Consider the following 17,029-nt stretch of genomic DNA (forward strand, 5'->3'; position numbering starts at 1 on the left):
TCCCCACTAGTATGTGTCGATTCACACACCGAGACGTGCTGGGCTCGACAACAACAGTACTGCCCACAGAGAGTTTTGTCTTTGGGGTAGGCGGCCCCACACCAGATGCTCACTCATGGGTTGGAGCGTTACTGCTCTCTTCAACTTAATGGTGCCTACTTTATCTGGGATGGAGTCTTCTCTCCATCTCTCCAGATTTGACAGGAGACGCAGGAAGTGGCTGTCATCGCACTGGCTAGAGGAACCTGGTGTACCCACCACCCGCCAGTAGCTGTCATTTGATTTGAACTGTCTAATCAAAGACTTCAACACATTAGTGCCCACAATGAGTTCATCAACCTGCCCATCTACAATAAGCACTGGGACTGCATAGCTGAAGCCATAAAGCTGAATTTTTAAATCACACATGCCCACTGGGCTAGTTTGCTTCCCACCACAACCCACCAGGATGATATCTGAAGGAGCTAGAAAGTTCCCCTCTACCACTCCTGCCTCCCTCAACCGAGGTACAATATCTGCGCGCAGAGTAGTAGCCATGGACCCACTATCTAACATCCCCTTCAGCTCAACTTTATCCTGTACTAGCACAGAGGTGTAAAACAAACTGTCATTCTGAGTAATTCTCATTGTGTTCTGAAAAATGACTGTGTTGTTCTTGGGTACTGACTCACAAAAGTAAGAATAAACAGATTCGATATCATCATCAGTGGAGGAAAAACAAGACTGCCCCACATTGCCCTCCTCAGAATGGAGGCATTCTAGTTTTCCTGAGACCTGCCAGTCTGTCCACTCTGTCGCTGCCCAGCCTCACTACAGTCAAAGCTCATGTGGCCTGGAGAGAAGCACTTGAAGCACAGCTGGTGCATCTGACAGTGAGCTTTGGTCCAGTGATTAGTGCTTCCACAGACGGCGCACTCACGCTGACGTTTGTGGAACTGTTTACGGGGCCCTCTGTTCACAGACTGAGTATTGCTGACCAGAGCCTTCTCTAACAAAGTCAAAACCTTCTCTAATGTCTCACCCTCAGATATAGATGGTGCCTGGTCTGGTTCACGGCCACATTGAGAAAAGGATGACACCTTAGGTCTGTTCACAGGACCCACTCCCTCCTGGGGGGAGTCAAAGACGGCAGCCACCTGCTGTGAAAGTTGTGTCCTACATGCTTTACGTTCCCTTAACAGTTCATCCAACTGATTGTGTACCTCACTGGCTGTCCAGTCACGAAGGGGTTTACTCTTGAACACTTGGGCCAACTCTTTATCAGGACAGTTGCGTACAAACATGACTGCCAACTCTGAGCACTCATTGGGTAGGGTCCTGCCCTCACTCACAAGGTACTGTTTGGCTGCCTCTGCAGCTTTGTTAAGCCTAATCCAGAAATCAATTTGACCCTCATTAGCATATGGTTTGATTGAATAGAAATCAGCTAATGGCATACCTGAGCAGACAGTATCCCCAAAGTGTTGCTTGAGAACACTGAACACCGCCTTAACATCTGTGACAACAGGGTTGTTACGCATCCAGACTTTGGTCGCATCCCGTGCCCTCCCCATGAGCCTAGACATCACCTCCCCAACATTCTCAGACCCAGTGTAACCCCTCTTCTCTAAGTAGACTCCCATTAACTCCTCCCACTCCAGGACAGAGTACTTATCTGAGCCATCACCCCTAAAGAAAGGTGGAGGACTAACATCGGACTTCACAACCAGATTCAGCTTGGACGCATCAATAAAGGTTGACCCACACTGCTCAGGCAGGGGAAACTGCTGGGGTTGGTGAGGGGACAGGCAGGAGAAAGACTTGAAACCCCAGACTGCAGTAAACTCGCTCTGATAGATTCACCTATCTCTGAACCAATCTGCTTAATAATGTCACTAAGCTGACTCGGAGGCGTCCCATTATCACTGAGGACTGTGGATGATGGTACATCAAAAGACAGAGGTGGGATACCCTGGTCAGGTGGAACAAACAGCCTACCCCTCCCAGCGCTTGCAAACTCAGGACTAGCAAACGCTCTACTCCCAGGAGCTGACTGTACAAGTGGTGTAAATGCAAGGACACCCCTCCCTCTACCCACACTAAAATCCCCAGCATAACTAAATTTGTGGACTTGAGAGTCTTCCATGGCTCAACAGAGCACTAAAATACAATGTAACTTACTGCATTCAAATACAAAAAAAAATTGCAATAAACAAATTCATCAAAAACATACAAATAAGCACGAATACCTGTATCTAATGAGTATGCTACACTCACATTCACTGTTTACAGTATATATTAGCTTACAGCAAACCATCAACAAATGCGCATGCGCAGGTCGTGCGCCTCAGCCACATGCACAGCTCCCGGGGTCGGCTTGAGCTGACCAGTCGGCAGGTCACGGCACCAGTTTGTAGCGTGGTTCGTTCTGCGTTGTGTATTTTTATTTAGGACACTGCCACAACTGGAATGCTGATGGTAGAATCATTTGTATTCGACCTGCACACGAAGAGACAACACACAATATGTTAGCCCTCGGTGCAGTCACAGCTCTCGGGCACCTTGCTAGTTGAAGGTCCGGCAAAAGAGAACGATAAAATGGTACTAAGTACGGATAACCCGCGATGGACCAAACCAAAATATACAAACTTTTACAATTAGGTGTATTTACAATATAGATATCAAAAAATGTTTGTACACCGAAAAATAACATTAACTATGCTGCTGTAATTAAATAAAGAAAACACATTGAATTATTATTAACTTATTAACATCCCCTCTTGACCTGGTCTACTTGAACTGTCCTTGTGCGCAACTTGGTGTATAATCTAGGGGAACAACATCACTCTACTACATTTGCGTTGAGCGGTTGAGGAACGTGAGAGACGAGGTTTGGAGAGCTGCGAAGCTGGCGCCGATCTGCAGGGAGAAAGGCATGCGCTTTGCAGAAGAATTGAGCAAGCGCGACAGGGATGCCGGTGGAAGCTGTGGCCACAAGTCGATGAGGAGAGACGCAGGTGGTAAAAGCATTCTTTCACCAGGGTGTTGCTGTCATTGACCGCCGCAGGATCTTTCACCAGGGGTTTGCTGTCATTGACCGCCGCAGGGTGGAGGCACGTGACTGACTGATTCACGCTTTACGAGTTGAAGCCGTATACTTTTTCAACTGGTGAGTTTATTCATTCAATCGTTTATCTGAACACGGCATATAGGTGATATTGCGTAGGGCGGTAATGTTTGCAGTGGCGAGTTTTGGATGTGAGCATTAACCAACGTAAGCATACTAAATGTGTTTTTTGTTCGTCATTTTGTTTCAAGATCGATATTATGTAAGTACATCTCCATTTATTTTTAATATGGCTTGATTAGCCTTCAGATATGTATTTATTTAAAGTTTGAGAGTTTAATTGAAGATGTAAACTATTGATATAAGATGTGTTATTACACGATCTATCAATTTATTTTCCTTTGTATGGTCGTTACTGTTCGTCAAGTTAATTTTGATGGGCATATGCTACTTTAATATTGTTCAGGGTCCCTGTTTATTTAACTATTTTTCTAGGATACTCTTCAATATTTATCTTTCCGAATTTATCCTTGAACACCAAGGGTTTACGTAACAATATAAAACGCAAGGCAATTTTTAGTTTTTGTAAAGATTCATTAAAGGCCAATTGTTTTTTATTTCTAGAGACACATTCCTCAGATGCTGACTTAAAATGTGGTGACAAGATCATTTTTAGCCATGACTCATCTCATTCTGCTGGTGTGGCAATACTTTTCAGACGTTTTCCAGGTACAGTTTGAGAAAGCAGGTGTGATGATGAGGGTCACTGGATATCTATTGTTTTTGAATATAAAGGGTCACGTTACATATTGGTAAATATGTATGGTTATAACATACAGTAAAAAAAAGTATCTTCTAATATCTAGTAAAGTCTTAACTGAGTTGAAAAACAAATATTCAACAGATATCATTATTGTTGGAGGTGATCATGTTGTTCCTGTTGACTGGATGGATAGGTATCCCACCAAGCATTCAGCCTATTGTGTCAGGAATCCCGCTTTCTGAGTCTGTTTTCTGCCTGAGCTGACTTTTTTTGTTTTGGAGTCTTTTGTCTGAGGTTCCTGAACGCACCCTCTCTGGTTGCCAGGCGACGAAGCTAGGCGGGAGAACCTTTGATTACCCGCTGACCTGACATCCATTCCCTGCCGGATCGTTAGCAACGAACAGTATGTTGTGCCAGCGTATCAGCCTCATGTTTCCTGAGTTTGTTTTGTTATTCTGTAGTTGTTGCCGGTTACTCACTCCCGTTTACTGTCTACAATCATTCTCCCGGAACATTCAACTCCCATGCCTGGCCGTCGGTGGATTCAGTGACATCATTTGATCAACCTATTCACTCTCATCAACTCACCTCCGCTGCCGCTCCGTCTCCTGGATTATTCAATTTACACATCAAAACTACCAATAAATACTCACCTTCATTTTACTCACCTTGTCCTGGTCTGCTTCTGGGTGCTGTCTTAGAGAATCGTGACATATTGTTGTAGTAACTTAACTCTTCATTTCTGCTCCAACTTTCAACTTTCCAATATTTGGCATTCTCAGAATCCAACTTTTCTTGGTTTAACTCTACAACTAGGTACAGACAATTCAAATCTACAATTGATTATTGGTTGGTATCTTCCAGTCTTATGCATCTTGTCGGTGAATGTAGTATTTCCTCAGCTACTCTGACAGACCATTGTTCCATTATTCTTTCCTTTTGTTTCGATAAATACAAGATTTTCTAAAGCATACTGGAAATGTAACTCTTCTTTTAAAGAATGACTCATTTTTTTACAGTCTAAAACTCTTATCAGAGAGACCTGTCTCGATTCTGCACTTCTACTATCAAATGGGACATTATTACATTCTGAATTTGATGTCTTGCCGTCACTACTGGTAAAATGCTAGCTCGGAAAAGATTCTCCAAGCAGATATTATTATTGTTGATATTAACAGGCTGAGCAATAAACTTGATTTAAATGAAGATGAAAAAGCCAACCTTGCTAAATGCCAATGTGAACTGGACGACATATACAACGATAAGGCACAAGGTGCCTTCATCCGATTGAGAGAAACCACAGGCTAGGAATAGTATTTCATCCATTTATGTAAATGACACTATCTGATGATCTTGAAGTGATTAATAAGAAAATACACTCTTTCTACAGTACGCTGTATCAATCTCATCTTTCGGAAGGCGACTTGGATTCCTTTTCTTTGGTTTCAATTAATAACTCTGTTAAGCCTATAGAAGAAAGGTTTAAGAAACTGTGATTCTGATATAGATATGACTGAGTTGGACCAAGCCATTAAACAAATGCCTATAGGTAAATCTCCTGCACCGGATGGTCTGACTCCTGAATTCTATTGACATTTCTGGCTTGATATTAGAGAGTTATTGCTTTCGGTCTACAAAGAGGGTATTGCTAATGCTATCTTACCCCCTTCTTTGAGACAGGGACTAATAGTTCTTATTCCCAAACCAAAGGACTCTTTTTACCTGGACACCAATTACATTGTTGGCAACTGGCTATAAGTTACTAGCCCATGTCTATGCCAAACGTTTCAGATAGAGACTCTTTAAACAGCGATAATAGGATTAATTCCATAAGAGTTTCATTAAGTCAGTGGCTGCAACGCGATATCTCAATTTTGGGTTGCATTATTTTGTCCAAGACTGATTGTTTATCTAGAATCATATACCCAAGTCAGTCCCTTTTTCTTTCTTCTAATACATATTTTTTTTTAAAGTCAATTCTGTCATATTTAGATTTGTTTGGAGGAATACAACACGTTATATTCAGAAATCTCAATTTGTGAAAGACAAGATCGTGGAGGTTAACAGGCTATTGATTTTTAGTCGTTAGTGGGTACTTTTAGAATGAAATAGTTGAATTTATGTCTGTCTAATCCTATTTCTATGTGGTATCATATCCCTAACAGTCAATTTAATAAACTTGGTGGACTTGAGAATTCCTAATGAAATGTGACTTTGACCCTCCAAAATTACCTGTGAATTTGTCAAAGTTTCACCAGCAAATTGTATTTGCCTGGAAAATGATATTCACGCACAATTTTTCCCTCCACAAAACATTGATTTGGAATAATAGAGTCATCTAAAATGAATAGGAAATCCATTTTCAAAGGACTTTGGTTTGACAAGGGTATTACTTTTGTATGTGATTTGTTAGACAACACTAGGGAGTTTCTGCCGTTTGATGAGTTCATTGGTAAATTTCAGGTTAATATTAGTCAGAGAGAATATATTTAAGCTTTGCAAAGTAATTCCACTTCCTTTACTTGGACTTATTAAGAACACTTTGTTATATTATGAGGTTGTTCCCTCTTTTCTAAGTTTACAAATGAATGACTTGAACCATTTGGATAAAATATTCAACAATAAGTGGATACGATTGGGAGTTAATTAAGTCATTTTTGGTGATTATAATTCAATATATTGCTATGGAAGTGACCAACCCATGCTATGGTTAAAAACGACTACCTTTTACCTTAATTGTCCAGTTATCCCAAAAGTTAAAGAAACCAATTTTTGAATATTTTCTTACATATGATTAATGATTTCTTGCACAAAATATTACATTTTGACAAAATGCCTTGTTTTTTTGTTCCTCTGATTCAGAATCTATAGAGCATTTATTTTTTCATGCCGCCATTCTAGTAAACTATGGCTTGAAATTCATGAATGGTTGTGTATAAAATCTCCAGAATTCCCTAAGTTTACCTTTGATGATGTTAAATGGCATTATGCTTATTCTTGTAATTCCGATCATAACTGTTTTATTAACATTATTGTTGTTATTTTTGCAATAAATAAAACAAATAAGCATTAGGCAACCCTTCTGGTATCTGACGGACTCCACCCATGTGAGCACGCTATAAGCTATTCATACAGACTCACTGTTGACAGATGCCTCCCTTTCCCCTGCCCCGCCTTGTCTGCTCAGGTCACAGTTGCCAGTCATTGGCCACACACACCCCTCCCTTTTCCTTTCGCTTGGTTTGCTGATATGATGATCTCTTTATTCCCTTCATTCAGACTGTATGCTAAGTGGAATGTAACACAGCTTGCTGCTCTGCTTGCTCTGAACTCCATTTTCCTCTTGATTCTGATCTTCAGCGGTTGGTTTTCCTTTGTATCTAGGTAGGTTGTACAGATGCCTTCGTTTGTTCTGAACTATTTATGATACTTTTGTTGTAGAGATTACCGCAACGTAAAATTCAGAAACTTGTTTTTGTCATAGCAACAGTTTAAAGAGTTAAATGCATGTACATGGACTGTCAGCCTCCAGTACTTATACTGTTTAATACATATCTGTCTTTTAAAATCCAGTTTTTCTTCTCCACCACCTACAGGATCGTCAGCCTACTGACTAAGCCATGACCCAAACCAACATGTCCCGTGAGGAGGCCTACACTGCCCTGATGAGGGGGGGTCAAGGAGCTGGACCTCAGCGGACCAAACATACCCAGCAACTTAGTTCTAATCGGCGACCAAGCCTTCCCACTGGCCATGAACTCCTGTGGCCAGGTCCTGATGGCTGCCTCATTCTACGGCCGAGGCCGTGTGGTGGTGCTGGGCCACGAGGGCTACCTCACCGCCTTTCCTACCCTAGTGGAGAATGCCCTAACCTGGCTGACAGGCTCCTCCTGTGACAGCACTACCGTGGGCGTCCACCAGAGCTGTAAGGCCTTAGCCGACAACCTCAGCCACTCCAGTCTCCAACCCAAGGTGGGGGGCTTCTGTGAGGGCCTGGGAGTGTATGTGACAGATGCGTACTGCGTGGGACCAGAGGTGAAGGAGCTGGTGGGGTTCCTGAAGGTGGGGGGCGGGCTGCTGATTGCTGGTCAGGCGTGTAGCTGGGCGGAGGAACACCCCAAACAGAACACCCTGCTGGGTTTCCCTGGGAACAAGGTTTCCAGCGTGGCTGGCATCTACTTCTCGGAGCACCTTGGGGAGCTGGGTACTCTCCCTGTGCCTCCACAGATCCCTTCCAACTGGCTGGCTGTGGCGTAAGTATTGGGGACTTCATAGAGAGAAGAGAAGGTGGCATATTAATATAGAGATACTGTAGTAAAACGGAAATGTGTACATGGTGTTATTTTGTGCCTCATCACCTCCTAGAACCAGGTGTGAAGAAAATAAAAAAGGGTTTTTATTTAACTCCAGAAATCACCTGGTTAAATAAATGTTTAAAAAAAGGGGTTATTTGAGGAATTTTTATGTGTCTTAAGTTCTCTTGTCAAATCATACCTACCCTTTCACTCTCTTTTTTCCCTAGGATAGGCAAGGACTTCAAGGATGACCTGGAGTTCCTGCTGGAGGGCGTGACTGAGTTTGATATCCTGGGCGAGTATATTTTCTCAGAGGTGCTGGTACACGGCCCTCTCGCATTCCCCATCGGCACCACAAAGGACGGCAGGGCCTTTCTGGCCGGGGCATACTACGGCCAGGGCCGAGTCATCGTGATCACCCACGAGGGATACTTGGGCCGAGAGCAGATGTCCCCCTTCATGCTCAATGCCGTGCGCTGGTTAGACGAGGGCCGTAACGGCTTGGTAGGCGTCGTGCCCCAGCTTGGCTCCGCCCACACCCTGCTGAGCAAGTCGGGCCTGCCCTGTGAGAAGAGCGGCTTCAGGAAGGAGCTTAGCGTCTACGTCTGCACCTCCTACAGCGACGCCCAGGCCGATGAAATCCAGGACTTTGTGGCCGAGGGCGGGGGTCTGCTGATCGGGGGCCACGCCTGGTACTGGGCCCAGACAAATCCGGGCCACAACACCATGACAGAGTACGCAGGCAACCACATCCTCAACAAGATGGGCCTCAGCCTGATGGCGAACACTCTGGACGCAGGCTGCTACAAGGCACCAGTCCCGGGTCAGACCTGCTCCGAGAGCTTCCACTTCCGCCACCTGCTGCGCCGCTTTGCCAGCCACGTGACCCAGGGCGAGACGCTGACGGAGCATGAGGAGGCGGGTCTGAAGAAGCTTGGCAACGACTGCGCCAATTACCTGCACATGCGGGCGCACGACTGTGCCTCGTACACCTCGGTGGTGGCCATGCTCACTGACGTGCTGAAGGAGACGGGCCTCCCCCAGGTGTGCCACAGCTGCCCGGTGATAAGCGCCAAGGACCACCTGCTGCTCAATGTTGGAGCGGAGGTGTACAAGGTGTGCCAGGATCCAGACGCCCTACTGCCTTACCTGATCAAGGACCAGCCCATGATGCCTGCCTTGTCCAATGCCAGGGTTAGGATCAACTGCAATACAGCAGGTCAGTTAGCTCTCATTTGCACTCTAAAATGGAGGATCATGGGTCTAATGGAGATGGTTTAGTCTTGGGAAGCAATATGAAACACCAGGAGTAATGGCTTAGCTAAAACGGGTGCAAGAAAATACCTTTCGCCATAGCTACTCTGCTTATGTGCAAGCCCATTGGTTAGCGTGGGAATACATGTTTCTAACCATACACTCAATATTATTCTATACAGTTGTGTTTGAATATAACCACTGCTGAACATTGTCTTAGGAGGAGAGGAGTGGCTCAGCACTGGTCTGTACCTTTCCCCTGGGATGAGGACGTACATGGCCATGCCACCACAAATCGTCAACCAGGGCTGGAAGGTATCCATTACTGCTTTTTGTTATGTCTTATCATTCTAAAGTCTATTGAATCAAATAATGTTTTATTTGTTTTGAGATCAAGCCCTTTAGATGTTGATGCAAAATAATTTTGTGGATTGATTGATTGATTGATTGACTGACTGATGCCCCGGTTACCATCAGGTCCAGATAGGCTGTCAGACTGACAACATTGGGAATTCGAACGAGCTGAGGCGAGCGCCAGTGGTTCATGAGCGCTTCCCCATAGACTCCGAGATGATGCAGGTGTGGAACCTGTGGGGCGGTCTCCTCTATCTCATCGCCCCTCCTCAGACCCAAGTGGAGGGGGTGGAGGTCATCATTCAGGGGGCTGTGCCGGCCCCCTACTACAAGACTGGTAAGTTGGGTGGGTGGGAGAGGGAGGTAGGTGGGGCTCTATGATGCATTTTACACTTTAGTCTTATAATGCAGCCAAGTGATGTATTACAAGGGTGTTACAACTATGAGTTGTTATAACTCACCACGGCTAATAGCAAGTGTTATAATGCGCCAAGTGTGCCATTATTATATGTGCGTGCCTCATAGAAAGTGTTACAGAGAGGGTATTTCAATGAGACTAACCTAGATAAATAACAGGTGAATAAAAGATAATACAAAGTACATACACCATAAAGAGAACAAAGTACATTACTTCATCCAGCCCCCTCATTTACTCATTTACAATATCTCTGTCTGGGAGCCTTTTGACTTCATCCAGGCAAAATGTATCTTTTCACCTCTTTTTAAAAATTTTATTTCCCAGAGTTGTATTCATGTATTCTGATCTGCTATTCATGTATTCCTAATACATAATTGAGTTGCTTCCTGCTCGCTGTTGCCATTTTGAATGTACGATGATGACGGCTGCCACAGATTAAAGAGGAAATGACAGAGCCTTTGTTCTATGTGAAACATCTGTAGAATACAGAGATACACTACGCTTAGAACAGCGATGCTCTCAGATACTGTGTAATTGCAGCTATGTTACTAAAACTGAACTCCCTGCTGTAATGAGAATTGATTTTCAATGTGCTACTCATCATTGTGGTAGGAAATCACACTGTACCAAATGTTTGTCTGGTAATATTCATCTTGAAGGCCATTTAATGTATGTTGCTCACCTATGCTAGGCCGATGGATTTCATGATTGATTATGAAGATGTGCACAGCCTAGTCATAACACTTTGTGAAAATAATAAATTCAGTGAAATGATCCAGGATTTTCCTCCAACCCTTGCCTCTCTCCTCTCTAGGCATGACCACACCTGCAGACTGGGCAGTTCTGCGGACCGCCCCTTCCCCCTGGGCAGAGATGGAGTTTGAGAACATCATCCTGACCGTCCACTCTGACGTGGTCCGAGGTCTGGACCGGCCTGACCTGGTGGCAGCTCTCTGGGATGACATCATGAGGGGGGTAGCTGACCTGGCCTCCATCCCCGCCAAGTTGCCCCGCAAGGAGCGCTTTGTGGCCGACGTCCAGATTTCCCATGGTCAGCGTCTGTTCCTTTTATTTCTTAGCATGGACAAACTGTCATGACTGGAATTGACTATGGTAGGGGACTAGGGATTGTGGAATTGCTGGATATGAACAGGAAAAAGAGATTATCTGAAAAGACATTGACCCAAATATTTCAAAAATGTATTTTGAGTCAGGTAGGACAGTCCCTATACAGTTTCTAAGGGAGCGAGTTGTTGTGCTGTAGAAAACGTGTGGTACGCAAGAGTGACCTACACTCTTAGAAAAAGAGCTTCTATCTAGAACCAAAAAGGGTTATTCGGCTGTCCTCATAGGAGAACCCTTTTGGTTCCAGGTAGAACCATTTTTGCTTCAATATAGAACCCTATATAGAACCATGTTTTAAAGAGTGTATTGGAGTGGACTGCACAACCTCTGCCCTGCAAGTATCCAGACATTGAGCTGACCCTCTCCCCCCACCCACAGGATTCATGCATGCAGGCTACCCTATCATGATACAATCGTCCTCCGCCCCAGACCTGGTGAACCCTGAGGCAGCCCGCAGCTCGGGCCTGTGGGGAGCAATCCACGAGCTGGGCCACAACCAGCAGAGAGGAGTCTGGGAGTTCCCCTCACACACCACTGAGTGCACGTGTAACCTGTGGTCCGTGTACGTGCACGAGGAGGTGTTGGGGGTGAAACGGGATCAGGCCCACCCCAACATGGCGCTGGCCAACCGACAGAGCCGTGCCGAGGGGTACGCTAAAGGGGGCAGGAATCTGGCCAGCTGGGACATGTGGGTGGCACTGGAGACCTACATGCAGGTGACAGGAGATTCTAGTGATGTATACTGTGTAGTACGCCCTGCTGCAGAGTATGTTGTGCACAAACCCTACAGTTAGTGCTTGTGAAAGACCGATAGGAAAATATAGATGCTTAAAAAAAGTGACTTTATCTCGGGTTGAGTTTGTGTAAGCAGTTTCTCTTTGTCGTCCTCCTTCCCACCAGCTCCAGGACCAGTTTGGCTGGGACGCCTTCAAGAAGGTGTTTGCTGCCTACCACACCATGCAGAACGTACCCTCGGACAACCAGGGAAAGATGAACCTGTATGCTGAGACCTTCTCCCTTACGGTCAATAGGAACCTGGCTCCCTTCTTCAAGGCCTGGGGCTGGCCCATTGAGCCCGCTACAGAGGAAAAGCTCTCTAACATGCCAGTGTGGAGCGACCACCCTATGACCCAGTATGGCTGAACTATAGAGGAGGTCACCCCCTTATATTGGGGGGGTCACAGGTCAGGGATTGCTGGTGAAGGGTAGGTACCGTTTGGTGACGGGTTAAGGTAAAGGAGTGGTGACTACGAGTTTGCTGGCCTGGTGTAGATATGCTACTGCAAGAATCATGGTTGTGTCTGCTGTGCAAAGAAATAAATCATTGTAATGGTTTTTGAAGTCATCACAAAGGGCTGGCTGAGGAGATTGGGGGTCTATTGTTGGCTATAAATGCAGTTGTATATTCTAGTGCACTTCAGAAGAGTCCTTGCAAGTGCCTTATTTATAATAAGTTGGATGTTTTACAGGGACTTTCATTCCAAATGTAATTACGTGCACAGTAAAGCACCTTATTCTGAAGTCTCATGTGTTTTGATACTGTATACAAAGCTAAAGAAATGTACCTCTTGTTATATACTTTATATTATTCTCACTTATTCCTAGAAAGCATATATAAAGAATAATAAAATATGTATCTCTCCAAACATAGTTCTTTATTTATCCACTGTAGTTCATGATGTCATTTTCACAGTAGGAAGCACTTGACTTGGCTGAAAGACTGATACTGATATGTGAACTGAAGTTTTAGCTCACGTTGCCACTGTCAAATCATGATTAGAAACCCATGAGTGGGAGATACTACTCAGTGTCTCAGTGCGCCTGGCAGTTGTTGTGAAACAACTCCCCTACTGGTGCGTTGGAGTACTGCTGCAGGAAACCGTTGAGCTCCAGCAGTGAGCGCTGGTCCACTCGGTTCTGCTCGGTGTTGAGGGCGGTGGCGCCACCGCTACGGACAGGCTCACCATTGTTGTCCACACAGCAGTAGGCGTTCCAGATGTACTCTGGGATATTGACGCGCCGGACGTTGTCCTTGACAATCCAGTTGTCTGTGGAGGGGATGGCGCCCACCAGCACGTAGGCTTGGGCGCACCGGGCCTTGAACAGGTCGGTGAGCTGGGACTCGTGGCGGACCCAGGCGTTCTGGTTGAGCTTGGGGTTCTGGGGCACCACGTTGGTCAGGGTGAAGGTGGCGTTACGACTGGGGACTTGGGGAGGAAAGGAAGGGGGGTGACCGTGTGAGATTAAGAAGGAGAGAGAAAGAGGAATATACTGTAGGTTTAATAATTTGTCATGAGATTAAATAGTAAGTGTTACAAAGTAGCAATGGCATGTTGAGGCCCACTTGGAGTCAACTTTGAGGCAACGTTGTGTGTTTGCTGGGTTGTGTATATAAACTTGGGTTTACCTTGTACTTAACTTTCAGCTCAATAGTTGACCATCACAGTAGTCCACACTGAACTAAGAAACAATTCTAAGAATCCTAACAACATTGGAATTGAAATGTTGTTGCATGAAATCTGTTCAAAGCAGAGCCGGTATTGTGGAGTAGACTACCTGCATGGTGTCCATTGGGGTTGAGATGGCCGCGGTCGAAGCCAGAGTGGGTGTAATCCTCATTGAGTGCCTGTCTCTCGCCCAGGTAAACCCCAGGGGTGATCTTTCCCCAGCCAGTACCCGTCCTTCATCTCTGCACCCCACGTAAGGTTCACGAGCTGGGAGGGACAGTAAACTGCTGTTACAACCCCAAGCTTCAGAGCAATTCAAACATAAAATATTATTGATCTTTCTCAATTTTTTAGGCATCTAATAAAAAATGTTCCCCAATTTATTTTGGCGACAATCTGCGTTTTTGAATTTGGGTCATCAACGTAGAGTTATTGATGTGAGTTGTTGAGGAGACTGTCCTATGGCATGTCTGTTTCTAGCCACAGACATCTGCCCTGTTCTCATGACCCACCTGTGGCTCCACAAACCAGCGCTTCTCCCTGCCTCCTCCATTGCTGGGCTGGAAGCGGTAGGCTGAATACACAGCAATGCGGTGGTTGGTGTCATACAGCGTGGCAAAGTGGTACCTGTTGTAGAAGCGCTGGCACAGGCGGGCAGCGCCGGGGGTGGCAGCACCCCAGCCCGGTACCTTCCCCTGGTAGAAATACTCAACACACTCCGGGATGTCCTCGAAGTTGGCCACCACGTCCCCCTCAACGAGGGACAGGGTTCCAGCCAGGAGAACACACAGAGCTACCGGGACCGACATTATTGGATGGGACGTTCCTACTTCCTAGCTGATTGCTTTCTCCTCGTGTTCTCTGGTCACGACTAGCTGTGTCTATCCACTCACCTGTCCAGCACCAAGCTGTGCCTCTGAAGTAAAGCCCAATGGTTGAACCCGTATAGCCCGTTTAACCAGCACTGCCCCTTTTAACCTGCTTTTCCACTTGTTACACTCTCATTTCCTCTATCTCTGCCCGCTTGACACTTGAAGGTTACAGAGACTGGATAGATCCAAATGTACATGGTTCTCTCAGGTGGTGTGTATGTGACATAGACCAGCTTTTATGCGTTTGCTGTGTGTACTCTGTTTATCTGCAACTTTTGTAATGCTGTATTTTCGCTGTATTTCATTGGTGGGGAGGAGAACGTTGATGTGAGGAGAACTTGACTTGCTCTGTCAGGCAGACTGTCTCTCCAGAGTGAGATACAAGGGATATAGTTGGTTTGATATAATGATCGCCGATCGCCAATAGGAAGCCCAGTACTCAGAATTTGGGCACTGAGATTTGTGTATACTGTTTTGTGATTGGAAGGTGTATACAGTACAGTGTGTGTTCATGTTAGTCATCAGTATGATGTCCTTGTGGTGTCATGCCGCCTATACAGGAAGCAGCTGTCTTAACACAAGCAGTCTGCCCTAGGAACAATAACAATCAATACCTATATCAACAAATCTAATTGTATTCATGACATGCGCCGAATACAACTGGTGTTGACTACAGTGAAATGCTTGCTTACGAACCTTTCCCAACAAAGCAGAATTTAAAAAGAATAATATTTTTTAACTACACAAGGAATAAAATCAAATACACAAGAATGGAGCTATATACAGGAAGTACCAGATCAATGTGCAACAAAGCATCCTTCTGTCACGCTCACTATCTTCAAGCTCACTATCTTCAAACTCCCTGTCGTAAATAAGCCAAGGCGCAACGTGCATGGAATTCCACATCCTTTAATCGAAGTGAAACCAAAAACAATACAGAAAGGAAATGGAACGTGGTGTTCTGGGCTGCTCACAGGCAGCTACACAAAAACAAAATCCCACAATCACAGGTGTGTCACGTCCTGACCAGCAGGTGGAGTAGGTGTATAAGTTTTGGTCAGGGTGTGGCAGAAGGAGTTGTGTTTTCTATGTTCTGTCTAGGTTGGGTGTTTCTATGTAGAGTTAATTGGGGTGGACTTCCAATTGAAGGCAGCTGTGTGGTGTTGCTTTTGATTGGGAGTCCTATATTAGTTGGGTGTGTTTGTGGGGAATTGTTTGTGAGCACTGCTGTTGAGCCTGCCACACTGTTAGTCGTGAGTACTGTTTTTTGTTTTTTCTGTGGATGCTTTACGTATTTTTTTCATTAAAAGAATGAGTATCCATATACCCGCTGCATTTTGGTCTTCCCTTCAACACCACGACGTATTTCGTGACAAGGTGGGAAAAGGCTGCCTAAGTATGATTCCCAATCAGAGACAACGATAGACAGCTGCCTCTGATTAGGAACCACACTCGGCCAAAAACAAAGAAACAGACAACATAGAATGCCCACCCCACATCACACCCTGACCTAATCAAATAGAGAAATAAAACTGCTCTCAAAGGTCAGGGCATGACACCTTCACTCATGCTGCCAAACATACCCTCGTAAAACTGACCATCCTACCGATCCTCGACTTCGGTGATGTCACCTATAAAATAGCCTCAAACGCTCTACTCAACAAATTGGATGCAGTCTATCACAGTGCCATCCGTTTTGTCACCAAAGCCCCATACACTACCCACCATTGCGACCTGTACGCTCTCGTTGGTTGGCCCTCGCTTCATACTCGTCGCCAAACCCACTGGCTACAGATTATCTACAAGTCTCTGCTAGGTAAAGCCTCGCCTTATCTCAGCTCACTGGTCACCATAGCAGCACCCACTCATATCACGCGCTCCAGCAGGTATATCTCACTGGTCACCCCCAAAGACAATTCCTCCTTTGGTTGTCTTTCCTTCCAGTTCTCTGCTGCCAATGACTGGAACGAACTGCAAAAATCTCTGAAGCTGGAGATTCATATCTCCCTCACTAGCTTTAAGCACCAGCTGTCAGAGCAGCTCACAGATCACTGCACCTGTACATAGCCCATCTGTAAACAGCCCATCTGCCTACCTACCTCATCCCCATACTGTATTTATTTATTTATTTATCTTGCTCCTTTGCACCCCAGTATCCCTACTTGCACATTCATCTTCTGCACATCTACCATTCCAGTGTTTTAATTGCTATATTATAATTACTTCGCCACCATGGCCTATTTATTGCCTTAACTCCCTTATCTTACCTCATTTGCTCTCTCTGTATATAGACTTTTTGTTTTCTTTTGTTCTACTGTATTATTGACTATGTTTTTGTTGCACTGCTTTGCTTTATCTTGGCCAGGTCGCAGTTGCAAATGAGAACTTGTTCTCAACTAGGCTACCGGGTTAAATAAAGGTGAAATAAATTAATACATTTAAAAGAGGACAGAGG

At 45.1% G+C, this 17,029-nt stretch overlaps 2 pseudogenes across 1 annotated transcript; one reads left to right on the top strand and one right to left on the bottom strand.

Moving 5' to 3' along the window:
* The first annotated feature begins 7,405 nt into the window (after nt 1-7,405).
* LOC123724073 (TRPM8 channel-associated factor homolog) lies at nt 7,406-12,901 on the top strand (annotated as a pseudogene). Its single transcript, XR_006771144.1, has 7 exons — nt 7,406-8,062; nt 8,332-9,323; nt 9,579-9,673; nt 9,836-10,049; nt 10,945-11,181; nt 11,634-11,971; nt 12,156-12,901. The product of XR_006771144.1 is annotated as a TRPM8 channel-associated factor homolog (transcript).
* Nucleotides 12,890-15,111, bottom strand: LOC123744725 (endonuclease domain-containing 1 protein-like; annotated as a pseudogene).
* Between the last annotated feature and the right edge of the window lie 1,918 nt (nt 15,112-17,029).

Source organism: Salmo salar, chromosome ssa09 (assembly GCF_905237065.1).
Source record: "Salmo salar chromosome ssa09, Ssal_v3.1, whole genome shotgun sequence".
Taxonomy (NCBI): domain Eukaryota; kingdom Metazoa; phylum Chordata; class Actinopteri; order Salmoniformes; family Salmonidae; genus Salmo; species Salmo salar.